Source organism: Emydura macquarii, unplaced genomic scaffold (assembly GCF_026122565.2).
Source record: "Emydura macquarii macquarii isolate MOO-44397 ecotype Brisbane River unplaced genomic scaffold, CSIRO-AGI_Emac_v2 contig_480, whole genome shotgun sequence".
Classification (NCBI taxonomy): Eukaryota; Metazoa; Chordata; order Testudines; family Chelidae; genus Emydura; species Emydura macquarii.
Genome location: NW_027130617.1, coordinates 10,317,294 through 10,333,415, shown reverse-complemented (window position 1 = coordinate 10,333,415; position 16,122 = coordinate 10,317,294). Strand labels below are relative to the sequence as shown.

The 16,122-nt window shown below is 41.5% G+C and overlaps 1 protein-coding gene across 5 annotated transcripts in view; it reads right to left on the bottom strand.

Moving 5' to 3' along the window:
• TGFBR3 (transforming growth factor beta receptor 3) overlaps positions 1 to 11,961 on the bottom strand; it is a 164,018-nt gene extending 152,057 nt beyond the window's left edge. For all 5 annotated transcript variants that reach the window (XM_067538487.1, XM_067538489.1, XM_067538490.1 and 2 more), the window contains exon 1: positions 11,741 to 11,961. The gene's annotated coding sequence lies outside the window, so the exon portion shown is untranslated. The remainder of the gene's footprint in view (positions 1 to 11,740) is intronic.
• Positions 11,962 to 16,122: the final 4,161 nt, after the last annotated feature.

Genomic DNA, 16,122 nt, shown 5'->3' with positions numbered 1-16,122 from the left:
ATTGTTTGCAAATTAGTACACAAAGAATCCCCAGACAGGGGAAAAGGGGGCAAAGTTTTTACAAACAAACTTCCCCATGGTCATTTTCAACAAGAAGTTAAAAGTGATGATAAAGGGGTTAAAATATTAGGAAACAGTCATGTAAAAATGGCAAAAAAGATGCATTAAAATATTTTTAAGAATAATAAGTAAAGCAGCAGTCACTGAAGCAGCAGTTACTGAATTTTACTCTCAAGAATACATACTTTAGAGAGAAGGTAAAACATTTGTTTATTTCCTAAAGCTGCTAAGCAAAGACAGTTAAGATAATCATCAGTCAGTAATCAGTCTCTAAATCTTCAGCAGCACATTTATGAGTTAGGAAACTTCTCCTACACATGTGGGGAAGACCTTATAGTGCAACACTGGTAAAACAATGAGTCAAAAGGTGCTTCTTTTTGATTAGGAGTCATCTATCCTCCCACAAATTGTCTGCCAGATAATCACTGTAATTTATTTATTGTACAGAGAAGCACAAATGAGCTGAAGTGAGATATTTGTTCTTTAAAACTGAACGTAAGAAAATAAAGGTATGTTTCAAACCAACGTGCAAGAGCTATATGGATTTGGCACACAAATTTCTTGTGAATCACTTGCATATACCACTCTGAATTTACAATCCATATATTTCAATTCAACTGGTTGTATCTTGTGAAAACACTTGATTTTTCTTTAAGAAAAGGGAAGACTAAAAAAAACATACATTAGGCGACTGAAACTGATTTATCCATAAGAGTTGCAAAAGGCTCCTCATAGCATGTAAATAGTTATAAGTGCAAGGACAGGGGAGGGCGGGGCAGGAAGACAACAAGAAGTCTATGAATCTACACAAGTGGTATGAAAACCCTACATCCCATGGAGCATGGCTCAGCAGGGGATCTTTGCACCCTAGTGAAATCTTCATGGTGAACCAAGGAAATAGGATCTGTGACTATCTGGATATGCTGGGTATATCTCCCTATTCAAGAAGGTGGTAAGAGAAAAAGAACATGTTAGAGCAACTGTGGAGCTGCTCCACTATTGCTCTGGGCCCTCAAGAGGAACTGATCCCTACTGGAGATTTCCTTAGCACAGTACAAGCTGCATACAGGGAAGATGATTTGGCCTTTTAATGTGAACAACTGTAACTGTCATACCAAAGAGGAGCCTTCGCGAGTACTTAGAATAGCAATTTTATAAATCAAACCAAAATTTGACTAATCTGTCATAACTAAAATACAAAGTATTTGAATACTATTGTTAATGCAATAAACTCATGGTTCTCAAGCACATTGGAACAAATGTATCCCTAATATAACCCCACTTTAAGGAACACAAAAGCACTCAGAGCATATCTACACTTGAAAGTTGTTGTGGGTTTTGTTAACCTATGTTAAGTGATCTAGAACAACTGTTGTGAGAGTAGTGCAACAACAATGCATTGTTATCCCCAGTTAAGTTATCTATACAGCACCACATGTTTCAAAATAAGTGCTCAGCATTCTAGGCAGACATCTCATGGTGCAATGCTCTGCCAGTAGGCTGTGTGTATTCTGGGATTTTTCTCAATTCACATTGTGAACCACTACTATTGGACTCAGCCAACAAGCACTGACTGGTGAGATAGGATACTGACATAGACCTGGCATGACCAAAAATGATGGCTGAACTTCAGGATGACAATTCTTAGAAACCTATGCAAAGCTCACCCCAGAACTGCAACCCTGGAACAACCATATGAGAGGTCCCCTCAATGTAAAGAAGCACATGGCTATTGTTATCTGAAAGCTCGCCACCCTCTAATTGCTACCAGTCAGTAGCTAAGCAGTTTGATGCTGACAGATCAACCATTACGGCTGTTATAATGGAATTGTGGCCTATCAAGAAAATGCTGTTCCCCCAGATAATAGGGCTTGGCAATGCATAGGAAGCTAGCGATGGACTTGCATAGCTAGGGTTCCCAAATTGTATCGGGACCCTACAAGGACTCATGTGCCCATTCTTTACCCTCCTATCCTTCCCAGCAGGCCTCAGACTTCATCATCAACAGAAAGAGCTGTTTCTCCACGGTGCACCAGGTCTGGCTGATCACTGTGGCAGGCTCACCAATATTAACGTGGGCTGGGCTGAAAAGCTCCGTGATACTAGGATCTTTAGAAACTCTGGTCTGTTTTCTGCAACGAGAAATGGAATTTTTGCTCCTCTTGTCTCTGTGGACACTGATGATGTTGACATTCTTCCAGTCACTCCGAGGAACCAAATTTACCATTTCCCTGACTCATGAAGCTGGATACCTGAACAGCAGAGAGGACCCATTTAACTATGGACATCTGCAGAATGCTGGTGGAGTGTGCATTTGGAAGACTGAAGGGTAGATGAAGGTGCCTGACATTGAGGCTAGTGGCTGATGAGCAATCTCTCTCTTGTGTGATGGCTGCTGGCTGTGTTTTGCACAACATATGTCAGAGCAAGTGAAAAAGTCTTTCCAGAAGATGGGAGGACGAGGTGGTCAGATTTGCTGAACATTTTGAACAGCCAAAGAGGTGACCTCTATGAAATGCTGCTACTAGTCATGGATACAATCACAGATGCATTACGCTCCTATTCTGAAGCTTAGGCAAACTTGTGAACAATGTCTGTACTTTTGTGTATGGCATTTATCGTGATTTTATCATGCACAGATATTAAGCTTTGTGTAGTGGTACAAGGATTTTAACAAGCTTCACGTGGGGAGGTTATTCTTCAGGGGTGTCTTGTACAGTGCAGGTAGATATTTTACTTATTGTGCCAGGCTCATGAAATTTTTAAACGTCATGCCTTTTTCAATAAATAAACACCACACCAAGCTGAACACTGTTATAGTAAAAAAATATCACTGAACATACATAACAATGGCAAAAAGTTAAACCCAGTGCAAAAGATTAAAAAAAATAAAAAGTTCAGCATGCATTGCAATTTGTGCTTTTGAGGTCACAGATTTGTGTACGTTTTGGGGGAGGATGTGAGAAATGTTCGCTGCATCGTGGGGTATGGAACAGGGCCTGAGTCCTGTGGATGGAGAGTGAAAAGGGCTCCACTTCCCAGCATAGAATTTTGAGGAAACGGTCCGTTCCTTGGAGTTGAAATGAAGGGCCTATCCTGGCATACAGAGTTCTCAGAGGGGCAGGCCTGCAGAACACAGGCAGGTTAGAGTCATGTTCTTCAGTATAATGTCACTATGTTCTCCCCTAGGGTTCTTTGCCTCTCCATCATCCTCAGCAACTGTGCCTGTAAAGTACTAGCCAATGCCCTATCCTTTTTCTCTTCTGTATCATGCCTAAGGAAACCTTCCCTCTACTCCTCTGTCTTCCCCTCCCCTGCCCCACTGGGATGCAGGCATGAGGTTGGCAAACATGTCATCCCTTGTCCTCTTTCTCTTAAGGCATAGATTGGTTAGGTGTTCACTCACTCATAGTACCCCTGTCTGTGGTCATGCCAAGGTTTTAGGTGCCATGGAGGAAAAGATGGGGGGGGGGGGGAGAAGGAGAAGAGTGATTGTCCAAACTGTATTCTCTATGCAATCAGTGATAAAACATGGCTTTTTCCTGATTTTGGAATCACTTTCCCAAAGACTCTTCCCAGTCTTCAGTGAGCTTGGAGATGGTAAGATGTTTTCAAACATTCTTCCATGTTTGTGTAGGACCCCTGGGCTTGTAGCGATGAGGGATGGTCGGAGGATGGGTTGGGACACCTGAAGTGAAGGTTAATAATTGCACGTGCACCTCTGCAGGCTGCCAGTGGCGGGAGGAGGGAAGAAGAGGAAGAAGGGCCGGCAGAGAGACCATTAGTCGCATGTGTACCTTTAGAGGCTGCTGGAGGGCTGAGGATTGAGTTTGGGGAGAGGGGAAGAGCAGCAGAAGCAGGCTAGTAACTGCATCTGCACCTCAGCAGGCTGTTTTTAACTTGGAGGATGTTACCCTGGGGTGTGTTCCCAAAAGACAGAAAAGGATTTTGTTCAAAAAGACAATGTGCAAACCAGGAAGACATGCGGTGTTACTACTTGCCAGGATTGTGCGCCGAGAGCTGATGCAGAAGTGGAAAGGAACCACAAGCTATACAGGTAGTGCAGAGAGAACTGCATTGCCATGCAGTCAGAATGCCAAAACAGAGCACAATCATTCTCTTTTTAACACCCAAAGATCATTACAAAGTGAATTGCAAAACAAATACAATTCCTCAGTAGCCCAAAGAGGGGTATGCATGAATGCCTTAAAATCCCTTTACTTTTTGCAATGTCTGTGTAATGTGAGTTGGACGATTAACCTCAGAAGAATGCAAATTTGAAGGAAGGCATTAATAAAATTGGAAGTCAGAAAAAAGTGTTCGTAGCACTTTTTCTTTCCTGTATCTGCCACTACAAGAAATGTGCCTTCCTTTCAATCTCTCATTTTTAACCCACATGGTGCTGTCCTCTTGAATAGGGGCCGGGGGAGGGGAGGAGAGAGGAAGAGAGCTGTTGACAGTAGAGAGCTGAAGCAATAAGCAGCATGGTAAGGGCTGTGGAGGTGAGACCTGATACAACCACCACTCAGTCTTGTGCTTGAATATATGTTTCAGAGAAATAAATAGTACAGAGTTTTTAAACTCTCTGGTGCAGCCCCCATTTTGAACATCAGACGTGGAGATTAAAAGTCGAGGAAGTGGAGGGAGGCTAACCCAACATGACAACAACCTGACAGCATCCTGAACTAAGTTGTTTAAATCCCCCTGTACAATTGTATTGTAATATAGCACATCATACTTACTGGAAGAGGTCTCCTCCCCAAGTTGGGTATCCACCTGAGATTCAGGTTGGTTCTCTGTGTTTTTTGGGAGGAGGTCTTTTGGGTCTCTGGCACTGTCTGCCTTGGGATTCAGTGGGTTGATGAAATCCTAATTTTAGGATAAATCCTCTCTGGATCTGCAAGAGCATCCCCAATGGAATCCCCAATATGCTATGATTTAGTGGTGGCATCTCTGTCAAAAATATGGTCCACTAATCATAATAGCTGCAGACCACACAAGCTCTTCCAGAGACCTTATTCTAGTCCTTAACTTTCTTACAACGGGACCATGAGAAGCATAGGGCATGGCTGCTGGATAATCAGGTTTTGACTTCATATATACGAAAATGCCATAAGCTGCAATCACAAAGGGCCTTGTCTGGATGTGGACAACATTTTAATGGAGAAGTAACATCTGGTCAAGATGACCCAGGAGCAATACAGAGCACCCAGGTAAAACAGACAGGCCAATCCAGGTAGCGAGCAATGCAGCATAAAATACCAGAAAGAGGAATGCCAAATGCAAAACAACTATTTCAGGATGAGGATGCAGCCATACCTCTGAGGTGCTGGTAAATTCATCTCAATTTAGTAAACCTGCTTCCCAAGTGAGTTTATTATCTGGGTTAAAACACCAGATGATTCACAACAAGAACTTTGGCATGAGGATGTAAGGCCTCTTATCACAAAATAACTCCAGTTAACCGGAACATCTTTCAAGTGTAGATAAACCCTTAGTCCCCTAATCTACCTCCCTGGCTCTTAACAAGAAAACCCTAATTTTTAGCAAACATATACTACGTGGTAAGAATGTTGGACACTACAGAAGTCTTTAATTTCCCTTGATGAACCCAAAGACCCCACTGATTTCAACTGGAAAGGTATATGCATGCAGGAGAAAATACAGTATAAGCCTTAAGTGAATTTCCATCTTTTCCTCACCATCATAAAAATTACTTTACAGCTTGCAGCCCTCACTCTCTTTGCCTACAGAAAAACAACCTATGTATGTGAGTCCTAAATTTACAGCAGCACAGCTGTGTCAGTACAGCTGTGCTGTCACTGTGAGAGAGCTTGTGTAGCCGCATTACGTTGACGGAAGAGAGCTTGCCCACGGACATAATAAAACCACCTAAACGAGCGGCGGTAGCTATGTCGGTGGGAGACACTCTCCTGATTACATAGTGCGGTCTCCACAAGCGCCAATGCCAGCAAAACTTATGTCGCTCAGGAGTGTGTGACGTAAGTTTTGCCAGCATAAGTGCTAGTGTAGACAAGGGCTTAGATAAGCCATTCTCCTGGAATCTAAATAGATCTTTTTCAAAGTCACAGAGGCACCCATTTAAAATGGAGCCCCCTCAGTCAACTTTTCCCCCAAATCCTTTGACATTGATCCAATAATATAGGTGACCCAAGTTAGTTTTTGTATTGCTTAAGTTAGACACTTACTGTTAAGAAGTACTTTTATTGCAGTGAATGAATTTCGGCAATGGCAAAAAGAAATCCGAAACAATTAATTTAGAAATAGTATGTGACAATGCATATGTGAAGAATACTGACATGTATAGTTTCCCCAAGAAAAAAAACCAAACAGTTATTTCATTATAAATGCTGTCATGAATTTAAAGTTTCTCTCACAGGACTGTAAGAGCCTGCTCTGCAGAACTTTACAAATCAGAGAGTTTGCATACAGCAAGATGTAAGAACTCTGCTTACAATAACAAATGAATTAAGAACTTTACTCATTTCACCAGAGAGAAAATAAGAAATTCTGGGATGGAAAGAGACCAAGAAACCATCCAAAATCCATCCCCCAAAGGACTTCCAGAATTGGGTTCATTTGTTTCACTTTGGCAATGAACAGAGTTAATTGCTGCTGTCACAGTGCTGCTCTGCTGGACCAGAGGTTCTCAAACTGGGGGGCAGGCCCCCCCTGGGGGCACAGAGTGTATTCTGAGGAGGGCATAAGAAGCTTTAGGCAAAAAAACGTACTGCGCACATTTTACCCACCATCATGAACAACTAGCCAAGCTGATCCCTCCAGATAGATCAGGTCCTCAGTTGGCCCTGTGCATAGGACTAGAGATGGTGCTGTGCATTTGGATGGATTTCTGTTAAGCTGGCATAGCACTATACAAAATCGTTGCCATCTGTACTTTAATCCATTCACCACAATGCGGTGTGCATGTTTAACTGTAAGCATCGATCACTAGGGCAGGTTTGCTTTTGCTCTTATTACAGTGGATCGTGGGCTCTCTTTCAATCAATGCCTTGCTGCTTTTCATATTTAGTGAGAGTTGCATGTTGGTTTTTCTTTATAGGTATATGTAATTGTGGGACGGGGGAGAGGGCGTAAACTACTTCAGACACAAAGAAGGGGGCGCGATCAAGTAAGTTTGAGAAGCACTGTATTGGATGACAGCCAGTGGTGCTCCATGGTTATGGAATAAAAACAATTACCACTTTACTATTTCTTAGTGAACTAAGGTATGCTTAGTTATAAATATACTACTAAAGTTGTTAAAAGCTATGTACGTTTATTAATCCTCATGCCTATTAGAGCGATGGAAGAAATAATCCCATATTTATTATATACATACATCTTTTAGAATTAAAGGTCAATATAAAAAGATATTTCTAACCTGCATCCCACAGAATTTTTTTTTAATACTCTGGACAAGTTGTATGCAACTAGATAATTCATTTAAGATTGCCAAGTAAATATTTAGGCTATCAAATCATCAAATACAATATTATAAAGTACTAGAAAAATATTTTAAAAAGCTCTAGTAATTTGATTTCAGGTTTTACTCCAAGTCTTTGCCAGCTGGCTGCACCGAGTTTCACTAACCCATTCTGATAAGTAGTAAAGGAGGATTGTAGCATACATACGACCACCTTACTTTAGTAAGTACTTCAGTGTTCATGGCACAGAAGAAACCAACAAGCAGTACAAATCAAAATTGAAAATAATTTCTGATCCACGTTGAGAGTTAGATGACCTTTGATAAAACAAGCAAACAATGGATCAAGGACATTAACAATCTCTTTAAATACGAGAGGGAGAACTTCTGTATCTAAAAATACTCCCTTCTGTAGCAAGAATCTTATGGCAATCTTAAACAGAAGGAATGGTTCTGAGGGAGCTACAATTCCTTGGTGACTTATGATGGAAATCCTGACAATTCTAGCTCTCCTACTGAAAAAGTATGTTCATACCATTGTCTAGGGAATGCATTTAATAATTTATTATAAAAGCTCTCTCAATTGTCAATGTCTGAATGCTAACTTTCAAACATTTTTAAGGAGCATTTTCACTTGTGTCTTAAGTAAGCCTTAGAATTTGGACTAAATTCAACTCTGGCACAACTTATAGAAGCATAACTCTCATTCAAATCAGTGGTCAACATGCTAGCTATACCAAGGCTGAATTTAGTCCACAGTGATAGAAAAGCACAAGAAGCTGAAGTGCTTTAGTGTCAAAACCCTGCAATTTTATCATGTGAACTACAGTTCACCTTTAAGAAACACTATAGAGTACAGTCCCCAAATTTAACTAATGGCAATTAGTTAGAAGAGCATACATGAATACAGTGTTTGGTGTTCCCCCTGCTGGTTTTGCAATTAACTTACAAACACTATTCTTCAGAGCTGGGTATCACTTAATAATACTGGTTTTAAAAAGATGTTTGGAAGGACAAGGAAATAGAAAAGGAAAAAAAGATTAGGGTTGTACATCTAAGAAAATAGATGGACTAAGGAAGAGGGCTCCCTGAAGCTCTGCTACGGGCCACTATCAGAGACAGGATACTGGGCAAGATGGACCACGGTCTGATCACTATGAAAGGCCTTATGTTCCTAGGAAGCTGAAGTTATGTTTGTTAAAAGAAGCCATGATCATCTCAGAAACATTTTTATTCACATAATCTGACTATCTGAAGCTCAGGATACATGTCCAAAAGCTAATAATAAAATACATCTATTAGCACAAGTGCCCAACATGAATCCCTTCCCAAACTAGGACTCTCCCATCACCCATTAAACCCCACTTTTTCAGAAAAAGTCAGAGAAAAACTCTGAATTGTGACCTCAAGTTTAGCAAACTTGGGCTTGAGCAAACAACTGAAGGAAGCAAGTTCCAGAACTGAAATCACAGAACTGTAGTGCTGGAAGGGAACTCAAGAGGTCATCAAGTCCAGTTCCTGGCACTACAAAACCTTCACTGAAAGAAACAATATACCTCCAACCCCCTCTGGATTAAACCAAGGAGTTTTTAGCTCATATACCTCAGCTGATTTCAACAGAATCAATCTCTCTAGTAGCCAGGATCCAAACCATCTTACCACTTTATAGGTTAAATCAAAGTTGTTCTAAAGAATCTATTTTTGTCCATGACTGAGAATATTTTGCTAAGTTTTCTATACAGCTGTGGTTAAAACCAACCAGCATCTAGAAGTCAGTATATAGTGTAGGAACACTGGTGTAAGGTGTTCTTTTCAAGAAGTGCTATCCAAACCTTCCAAAGCATCTTAGGTTCTAATCAGACCCTGAGGCTGTGGACATTAGTAACAAAACGTGGACACACTTCCTCAATCAAGGGAGCCTATTGTCATCGCCACCATTTCTCCTACTATTTACAGAGTCAATTAGCATTTTCATGATCTTATCTAGTTTGAGTTCCGTCAGCTTGCCTCACATCCAAACCTCAGCCCCAGCCAGAAAGATAAATAATATGTTCACACAGAGGTGACAGGACAATTTATTTTTGAGTAGGAGGGGGAAAAAAATCAAACTGTTTTCGTTTTATCAAACCCAGATTACAATGACTATCTGCATGCAAGAAACAGGAGTCATACCAAATTATTTCCTAATAAAGCTAAATTACATTGATTGACATCTATAGGAGATCAAAATGATGCACAGTAAAGTTAAAGTGAATTAATAATCATGATTTCTAGAATTAATGTAATTGAGAAATTATGTCATTTTGATCAATATAATGGAGTTCACCATGGAAAATAAACACAAGGACAGAAAGGAGGGAAAGCACTGTGCACACATATATGCCTCAACTAATGCTTGAAACACCCCTTCTATTTAACAACCCAGGCAGGATTTTTGCTATTTTTAAAACAACTACAACCTCCCTCAATGTTGCTCAGTTTCAAGTGGCATAACTTTGCAACTATATGTGAAGTTGAAATTGTGAAAGGTCCAATAACTTTTTACTTGTATTTAACTCTCCTTTAATTGCACACATTACTTTGATTATTATTTACAGAAGTATTAAATACTTAGAAACCTGGAGTTACTGAATTGCAGCACTTTCACTATAAATATGCAGCAGTAAATCCAATGTGTCAACAATCAAAAAGCTCTCTCTTTCTGTGGCAGATCAATGAAATTCTATCAAAATAACATAGAACAAATACCAGTAGTATCTTCCAACACACTAAACATTGCGAAATTATACACTGCAATACTACACTAGAAAGTTCATAAGCCAAATTCACTGCTGGCATGATGAAGTTGTGCAGGTTTCTATCAGTAGTGAATTTGACTTGATGTCTGTATACAGAGTCACTAATTTACTATAATTTCTGTAGCTTTCTTGAACATATGGGTCTGAAAAAAACAAAATAATTTGCATTAAAACACAAGTAGCCTTTATTAAGAAAACTGCCTGCCCCGTAGTTCTTCCAGTATTTTTATATGCAATGTTTTGCACCTCCAGCATTCCCCCTTCTACAGGATCTTTATGAGTCTTTACAAACATTAAATTAATTGATTCATATCCACCCATGTGGTGGACATTCTCTTCCCATAGGTAAAATGAGGATAATAGAGATACAAAAAAGTTAAGAGCTTTCCCATAGTCACTAAATTACTCACAGAAGTGTAAGCAAATCCCAGATTAAAAAAAAAATACCTGCTACCAAACTACAAGACCCAAATTTGTGCTAAATAAGTGTTGAGGCACCTGATTTCCTCACTTCAATTGGTGACATCCCATTAAAAATCAACAGGCTGCACCAGTGTGAGAATTCAGCCCCTACAGCTTAAAAGAGATTTTTTTGTTATTTAAAATCTAAACCTATCAAGAATGACAAGGTTCTGAAGAATCAAATACAGTCGTGGTCAACCAATCAAGCCAATAATAATAGTAATGTTTGCACAATAGCAAAGAATGTAACAGAAGACCAAATTCTCCTGAGTTCACAGCCTACACAGAAAATGTCAGAGGGCCAACTCAAATGTCAAAGGACAGAATTCTGCCGTTAATTATTCCCATGCAATCAAACGCCGTCAAGTTCTACTTTGGGAAAGTCAGCCAATAGCGTGACAGGGGTGTAACGGGGGGGACTGGGGCCCTGTTACTCAACCCACATTCACATTCTGGCAGGCTCCAGCCCAAGTGCCGAGCCACCACCATCCAAGGGAGGCGGACAGATGTGAGAGGCACGGCACTTGCGGTGATCCCCGCAGGACTACACGCCGCGTTACTTCCTCTTCCCTTGGGAAGATGCCGAGCAGGGCATCCCAAGGGCGATCCCTCGGCAGCAGGATTCCCCTCCGGGCAGCTCGGAACGCTCTCACCCCGGACACACCAGTCCCCGGGCCCGGAGGAAGGAACGTGCTCCCCACTCCAAAGGCTGGCCGCATGTAAGCGCAAGCACACCCCGCTAGAGCCCGGCTCTCGGGCGCGATCTCAGCTGCTCACAGGGCAGCAGCAGAGTCAGGAAAAGCGGCAAGCAGCCCAAACGCTGCAAACATACGCAGCAGGGAGGCGGGCTGCCAAACAAGCATCCCCCACAGCCTGCAAACTCTTCAAAGCCCTCCCACCCTCCTTTCCACCGCCCCGGGGGACCCCTGCGCTGCTCCCCAGGCTGCTGCTGGGGCCGCGGCTTCCCCAGACCTACCTCTCAGCCGCGGCTCTGTCAAACCGCGACACCCCCCGCCAGGAGCAACTTCGGAAGAAACGGGCAACAACTTTCCCTGCGCGTCAGGGCTGCAGCCCGGCTACGCCATCCGGAGCCGGCGGAACGGGCCGCAGCAGCCTCCCCGCGGCGCTCCGAGGTGCCTGCGAGTGTCCCGGTAGCCCCGAGCAGCAGCAGGAGGAGGAAAGCTGCACCCACCCCGCCCCGCCACAAACCTCAGCTGCGCTTCACCCCATCTGCCTGCGACTCCGAGCAACACGCCCCCGGGCGGGACCTGCTGCTCGGCCGCGTCACTCAGCGCCCAGCGGCCCGGCTATTGGGCGCGGGGCTGGGACTGCGCTGTGATGGGCACCCGGAGCCGCGGCCCGCGGAGACTCCGCCCTCCGGCCCGCTCGCTCTCCCCCCGCCCGTCCCGCGGTTGAGGGACGAGCCCCCAGCGCGCCTTCGCCCTGGTTCCCTGCCCCAGGGAGCATCGGCTCCTTGCAGCAGCGGCAGCGTGCGGGGATGCAGAGTCCCCACGCGAGGCCCTGCGCAGCGTGTTTCCTCGGCGGACCAGCCCCTTCCTTTAGTGCGACGCACTGGCCGCAGTTTGTCTTGTAACTTTGTTTTCGGTTTAAATCCCAGACGTTTTCACCTTACACAACATTCCAGCTGAGTTTTTCCAGGACAAGGTTGGGATATTTTAACTTTGGCTTTTCAGGACCTAGGTAAACGATTGGTAGACCTGGCCAATGTTGCGGCCCCACCTTCCTAATTGTCCCCCTTTAATAATGGAACAAGTGTAGATGTAGACACTCCTTTGACATCAGAAAACTCCAGTCCTATTGCTGCAGCTGGATCCAGATCCTGCCGCTGAATCTTCCTGGACGTAGCTAGTTTTTGGTTGCAGTGCCCCATCTTCTACTGCCTCAATAGAGAAGATTGCCACCCTTGCTGTCCCTTATAACTCTTGACCCTACTTCACCCCCGTGCAACCGTGCCACACATACAAAAAAAATCAGATTCAGCATCTGGCTCCTGCAAGCACACACACACACACACACACACACTTGGCCCCAACACATCCTAGTACAAGAAAGCTGCAAAAACTCAGTTTTGCCACTCTATCCTGCTGGAGCTGACTAATTTCTGTATAGCCCTGAATTTTACTGACAAAACCTTATCTGACATATGCACCTTTTCCTAATCCACTGGAATAATTCAGATCACAAAGTATTATGGTGTAATTCAGGGTGATACATTGGAATAATAAAGTCACAAAATGATTGGCTAGTGTCCAAAAGGGCACTTTAAGATCCATGTTAGGTCATTAAGTTCTCCATGAAGTGTATTGACTGACCCAATAGAAGATTGATTATTGTAGTGAATGGACTGAATAATTATTGTTTATGCTAATACTGTAAGTAAATATTTAACATGACATTTAAATTTAATGTACATTATAACACTGGAGGGAAAACATAGAGGTAATACCAAGAAGAAGGAAAATAATTTGAAAAGGAGAAGATGGTTGGCTATTGTGTTCTATAAATTAGATGTGAGAGTCTGTGCCAAGTAGTTGTTTTATAGGTGGAAGTCTCCCTCCTGCTTATAATAACCTTCAAGCTGACTCATATTAATAAAATGAATCAGATCTTTTCATTATGCAGAATAGAAGAAGAGAATGCATCAGAAGTGGAATGGGCTAACTGTAATTACATTGGACTGGAAGGCACGACTCTTGGCTCTGTCAAGAACTCCATGTGTGACCTTGAGTAAGTGAATAACCTTTCTGGGCCTAATTCATCCCTGTTGTAACTCAGCAGAATTTAAGAGGGGAATTGGTCAGGAACAAGTGTTTCCATTCTGCAGGGAATTCTGACGCTTTGGAGGGGATTGTTTGAAACTGGAATGAAAAGCCAAAATTTTGAAACTTCTTGCAAAATGAAATAAAAAATTGATTTGGGACCATCTAAATGTTTTGTTTAGATATCAAATTGTTTCATTTAAAAAAAGTAAAAATATTTCATTTGGATAAAGTAAAATCGTATCTCAATAAATCTGAAATGTTATGTCTTGATTATGGTTTCAATTAATTTCATTTAGGCCTTTTTACTACAGTAAAATATTAATTATGATACATATTAAATGTGTGTATAGCTAGCTTATTAAAATTAATATTTTAATGTATAAAAATCTAAACTATATGAAAACAATAGTTGAACACAACATTATTGAAACCTTATTGAAACTAAATATTTTGATGTTTCAGAACAAAAGTCTAAATGATTTGTTCTGACATTTTCCTATCATATTTTGTTGAAAATTAACATGTTCCTGCAAAACATTTTGATTTCTGACAAAACTGCATTTTTTAAATGAAAAACTATTCAGTGAAAAATTTTCAGCCCCCTCTCAGTTTGGGAATTACATAACAGATTAACTCTTTCTGGCTCATTTTACCAATCTGTAAAATGAGTTTGATGATACTAACCTGCCTGACAAGTGTGATATGAGACTTATTTTTGGAGCAACATTCTTTGGTCTGTAGAGGCTGCTTTGTGTGGCTCTAGTGTGCCTGTTCACCAACTTCCCCTTTAAAAACAACAAAAATACTTAGCATATAGAGCACTTGCCACACTTTAACAAATTAAGGACCTTTTCCTCCTCCCCCTGAAATCACTGACAAAACTTCCATTGATTTCAGGGAGAGCAAAACTGAATCTTGACAACACCCCACTAAGTAAATATCATTATCTTCAACGTACCCACAGGGAAGGTACAGAGAGGTGAGTGGCATTTTAGGATGTTTTTAGAAAGGTTTATCCATTGAATCCATTTTACTGTTGTAATTGTTGTAACTGTTTATGCAGCATGCTAATCACCTTGACTTCAATGGGGATCAGTAATCTGATCCTGTCCTATATTCCTATGACTCCTTCAGAGAATTGTAATGATTGGTTGGAGACAATTTATCAGTCAGTGGGCCTACACATTCCAATTTGTAACCTAAAATGCTCTGCTACTACCGCTAGCTCTACTCAGGGCCAGCCCTAGACCAAATGATGCCCCAGATAAAGAGCATCTTTGGCGTTCCTTCCTCCCCCCCCCCCTCGCCAAACCCCATTTTTTAAACTTTCGAATACCTTATTTGTATTACATTTGTAGCCTATTTCATGATTTTGACACACTGTGCAAGTCTTAAAACACAAGTACACTTTCACAATTACACAGTTGAGCTCTCACTTCACTTCAGTTCATTCTTATATCTCACTGACTAACTTGGAATGCCCCACCCCTTATATATCCACAAGGGCAGGCTGACAACATGTAGGAGGTTTGAGGAAAATGAATCCACATATGGAATACCTGAAACGCTTTACTTCAAACATTCTATTTTCCCTTTTGCATTAACAACAAAAACAGCACCCCAAACCCAGCACCCCCCAAGTCTAGCACACCAGGCGGTCACCTGGGTGGCCTGTCCCTAAATCTGGCCCTGGTTCTACTGTTTTATCTTGTATCCCCTCCCCCTGATTTTATTATGCCTCTTAAAGATACTAACTCACTGCATCCTGCAGCACAAACCAATAAGAGGCCTGTCGTGAGGTGCAAAGCACCCACTTTCAATGGCACTGCTGAGCACCTCCTGGAATTAGGCCCTAAATTTTTGTTCATTGGAATTACTCTGTATTTCAGTGGTTCTTTTATCAAGTAAATTGTACACTTGCTATAATAAATACTCACTTTAGATTAAATAATTCAGTAAGTAACCATAAAACCAGTAGAAACAGGCAAAGCACAAGTTAGGCAGCCTCAACCCACCTAGACTTTTTTCGTGATTAATTTTGTAAGTGTTTGGAAAGTTTAGCATGTTGGAACATGACATGCCCCTATCAGATCAGTTTCAGGCTACATTCAGGTTGCAGAATCTTTGTGTGTAACTGAGAGTTGGAGGTGGGGAAAGTCCCCTGAACAAAGAGGAAAAGTAACATATTGCAACTATCAAATACAAACTACACTATTTTAGAAGTTTATTCTGTGTCTACTTTATATCCACATGTTCAAATTGAATGGATTTGACTAGAATTGAATTGGCTAAATACTGAAATCAATCTAAAGAAAAAGGAATGAGTTTTGTTTTATTTTAAATCTTAATTTAGGCCCCAATTCCGCAAAGATTTATACATGTGTTTAAAACTACCAATATGAGGGTCCATTGAAATCAATGGACTAGTAGGTATGTAAAGCATGTGTATAAATCACTGCAGGATTAGGATCTCAGTACATGCCTTTGTTCCTTTGAAGTTAATGGTAATATTCCCATTGATTTCAGTTGAGACAGAATTAGACCCAATTATATGAGGTTTAGAGCAAATCTTAGA